The 4,641-nt window shown below is 32.3% G+C and overlaps 1 long non-coding RNA gene across 1 annotated transcript in view; it reads right to left on the bottom strand.

Moving 5' to 3' along the window:
* LOC128247693 (uncharacterized) overlaps nt 1-4,105 on the bottom strand; it is a 19,560-nt gene extending 15,455 nt beyond the window's left edge. The window contains exons 1-2 of the long non-coding RNA XR_008264060.1: nt 3,977-4,105; nt 1,447-1,524 (exon numbers count right to left, since the gene is read on the bottom strand). This is a non-coding gene — a long non-coding RNA (uncharacterized LOC128247693). The remainder of the gene's footprint in view (nt 1-1,446; nt 1,525-3,976) is intronic.
* Between the last annotated feature and the right edge of the window lie 536 nt (nt 4,106-4,641).

Below are 4,641 nucleotides of genomic sequence, written 5' to 3'. Positions count from 1 at the left end.
TATATATATTATATATATATTATATATATATATATAGTTCAAATTTATATATCGATACATACTCATATATTTATGAAAATGTGTTTTCTTTTATTTGAGTACGTTTTTGTGATAAAAACATATTTCATGGCGTACCAATAATTGATAGACATTTACATATGCATCATTTATACAATGACAGCGATATACATACATTAACACACACACATATGCACACATCTACCTAAATACTCAAATGCACATAATTACCAACACATGCTTCCACTGACAGTACACACTCTCACATTCACCCACACATTTATGCGTTTTTGTGTATATTTTATCTTTTTATTTTTTATGGATGTATAGTGCTTTTATTTCAATCAACTTATGTTATATTTTATTAATCGATTATTTTATTATTTTATGTTTTTTTTTTTTTTTGCATAATGAAATATTTGGCAATCATCGTTTTACTTCTATCAATAATGCTGTCGAAATACTGACAATTTAATGTTTTCTTCAAAACATTATTGTTGTCAAAACAAATATATAAATATACAAAAGTAGGTGGACGTAATTGCTTAACAAGAGATGAAACCTGTATCGATGATTTAGTTTCCTTCTTGACAGTATATGCACATCATACATAGAAAACGTACAAAACGTGTCTAGACTATTATACATGGTCAATAGCTCAAAGTAAGAAAGCCATTTTCTCTGATAAGTTATTAGTCACCGGTTTTCCCACTTCGGGCCTGGTTTGTCTAGAGACTACATAAAGATGCCTTCAAAACTAATTGTTTGACCCTTAATCTGTTATTGAATTCTCATTGCTTGTAAGGTTAATGCTAAGGATTACATATATTAGTAGTTCATTTCCATTCTGTGTTATAAACATTGTTCGTTAATGGTAGCGGAATATTCTAGGATGATAATGCAACCGATTCACATGACTGGTGCTCAGAGCTAAAAAGAAGAGCACAGAATTGAAGTAGGGCACATGGTTTGGTTTCCATAAACACCTTAACGCAATATACGTGAACATTTACGGTGCATTTTGGAGAAGCAAACGAGATACCATTCCCCTGCTCCATGGTTGCTGAAAGAGCTTTATCACGTTTTACTTGCAGAAAATACCATTAAATAACCATTTACAACCTGTACAAGTCAATATCTCACCGTAATAAATCTATGATTGATGCCAAAGAGAGAACCTTTTCTTAAGTATTAAACTTCCATTTAACAAGGTGTTTTTAATATTTAGTCTGAAACCTGTATATTGTACGATGATCGAATTTTGATACAGAAAAGGGGATGGTTTTTCTCAATTATACATTTATATGTTTGTATATGTTTGCACGTGCAGGCACTCATGTGAGTGTTTCCAAAACTGACGTTGTTTAACGGTTTATCTTATTATATCCCTTAAATAAGCGAATCAAACAATACAGAGCGAGAAATTACCTGGTAATGTGAAATAATTACAGCGTTTGATATGATCGAATTAGGCCCTTTCCAGTGATGTTCACGCATGACCGTTCTCTAAATGTAATAAAATTATGAAAAAGTAAATATATATATATATACGCACGTAGAAACTAATAATTTATACTCGTATTTGTCTTATTTTTTCAGAATACGTAATTTCCATGTACGTTTATATATGAAGTAGAAAAACATACACTCACAACCACAAATGTGCATATGCATATATTGTCCTGTACCTGATATTCTTAAGTAACCAATTACACACGTTCAATGCAGCGTTCCCTTTTACCCAATTATTGCATATCTAGCCAGTATTAAACAGGTAATAATCTAGTTACGAGTATATTTATCACTTACTCATTAATTTGATAATCTGTGAGGTACGATGCAATATATCGAGACAAGTACACGAAGAATAACGTGGAATTTTCCTTTATATCCTCTCTATATAAACATTGATATACAACTAAAATTAATAACCCGATATTAAAAAGTAGGAAACCGCAAATGATGTTAAACCAAAAATAACCCTATCAGTCGACTAATCATGAAATACAGAAAATTAACTCTATTAGAGTGTCATATATCAACACTTGTATTACTATTAAATGATGAGATGATCTTTAGAATATTGCATCGAAACAGAAATACGGAAAATCATATACACTATTAATCAAGCCATCCCTTTGTGATGTCCATTTAAGATTGTGTTTTGTGACAATTCCAAAACCAAAAGATGATACAACGTATATCTTCACCAATTTAAACAACATCGAAGCATATTGCTTCAAACGCAATACTCTATAAATGGATGCATAAAGCATTCCAATAAAAAGTGTAATAATGTTACATGTCACAGTACGACCAGGAATAATTACACTGACATGAAGTGGTGTCTTTAGTAATTTGATTATACGATGGTTGATGGCACACTTGTCCAATGGAACCCTTATCACATTAGTAGAATTAATAAAGTATGTATCCAACATGAAGAGAAACTGCTCAAGTTTTGTGGAATAAATGTCGGTAAGGATTAATAGAAAATCTATAACCTACATTTCATGATTCATCCGAAATATCATGCAGTTGTGCTGAACTTTGGTTTGTATTAAGCTATTGGTAAACCCCCTAAAGACTTTGTGGGAGTTATCTGTTATCGTTCATCTTTAATTTGCTTTACTCATTAAACCGCGGCCATGCTGGGGCAAAGCCCAGAAGAAATTTTAGTCCAATGATTCGATACTAGTATTTTAATATTCTAAACCTGGTACTTGCTCTAATAAAACACGATTTCCTTCGTTAAAATACACTGTTCTTGAATAACCAACGTTTTTCACGTCATAAAATCGAATTTACCTATGCTCCTACAGAGCCCCAAAATGGAAAAAAATATGATTGAAAAAAATACCTTACAGAATAGTGGACGCCAACCAAAAATCTTAAAAACACCTCACAAGGGCAGAATTCAAATCAGAGAATGAATCAGAATTCCCACGTAAAAGTTGAAGAGCGGATCCCTTTTCAAAATAGAAGCAGATACGAACTGCAAGACGCAAAACTTCATATACTGCATTACCTGCCCGATCTTCAAAGAAAATTACATTGGCGAAACAAATATACATTGATGATAACTACAAAAATCAACTGAAAACAGATCAGGTTAATCAAATCTCCTAACGTACATTTAAGTACGCACTGGCAAAAAAAAATCGCCATTACATGGGGGATGTAATTGATTTCGTCACAAAATGAATTAGTTGGGGTGCAGACTTCAATACGATAGAATGGGGGTGTTGTCTATCATGGTAACGCGTGCTGAAGAATCTAAGGCGATTTTTTGCCAGTGCACAAACCGGTCCACATGAGTCCAAATGCTTAAATGTACGTTAAGAGATGTTATTAACCTGATCTGCCTTCGGTTGATTTGTGTACTTATTCACAAGTGTACTTTTGGCGATTTAAATAAGCATTTTGACTGTTATTTCCAGCAGGTAGACATACTTAGTATGTCCTTTGATTAATTTCAATCCTTCAGCTATTTAATGCTTTTCTTGGGCCTGCAACTGCCTATATTATTGATTCTGTTATTATTTTTTTTAAATAGTCATACCATATAATAAAAAAATTAATAATTAATTGTGAATTGTTTGCCCTTGTATCGAGAAGATAAATATCTATATATATATTCGTTGTCATTCTACCTGATTATATTTCAATCATAATGCTTTCACAATTCGTTTCAGATGTGCTTATTGCTAGATGTGTGTGTATAATATACAGGTGTGTGTGTGTGTGTGCGTGTCTGTGGTTGTGTTTGTTAATTCGACCAACAAGCTAGGCTCGAATCTATCATTACCAGTTATGCATACTTTCACTTTAGTACGAACGAATATATCCAGAAACACACGAACGTCAACGCACAGACAAGACACAAGAACTTATCCACATAAAAACTGCAGATATGTGAGAAGAACTGCCGATAAAATATGAAGAACGTATTTATTACCCGGTTCCTTGTATACTACGCTGAGGCATTTCCTGTTTCATACAAGGAAGCAGAATGTTCAAGAAAGAAAATTAACATTCGGAAACACTTTCCAGGTGAACGAATATATATACGAGAGCGTGCTTTCAATAACTGTTATCTGCAGAAGAAATACTCTTCTATGATTGGAGCAAAATAGTGACAACATGCTGTGACCTTGCTAGACAAACTTGGTTTAAAAGACAAGGAAAATAAAACAGATAAAAAACAGCAGACATCGACAAGTCATTATCGGAATGGCTTTAATAATGACAAATGTCAACTCCTTACGAATAGTAATATTCGTGTCAGAAGAACATTCACATAGATATGTGCATCTGTCATACACAAATATATGTGTGTATATCTATCTATCTATCTATCTATCTATCTATCCATCCATATATATATGTATATATATATATATATATATATATATATATATATACATATATATTGTGGATATATTCATTAGCATGAATATATGTTATTTGTGTGTCTTCGATCCACAAACCCCACCGCCTTAATACAATTGTTAGTGTATTTATGTTCTCTTTACTTAGCAGTTCAGCAAAAATGACCGCTAAAAATTTGCTGTCAATCATGTTCATTTCAGAATTTTCCAAGAAATATTTTATTTGTGTCAT

The sequence above is a fragment of the Octopus bimaculoides genome, chromosome 4 (genome assembly GCF_001194135.2).
Source record: "Octopus bimaculoides isolate UCB-OBI-ISO-001 chromosome 4, ASM119413v2, whole genome shotgun sequence".
Taxonomy (NCBI): Eukaryota; Metazoa; Mollusca; class Cephalopoda; order Octopoda; family Octopodidae; genus Octopus; species Octopus bimaculoides.
The sequence above is the reverse complement of the archived record's forward strand: the minus strand, read 5'-3'. Positions and strand labels throughout refer to the sequence as shown.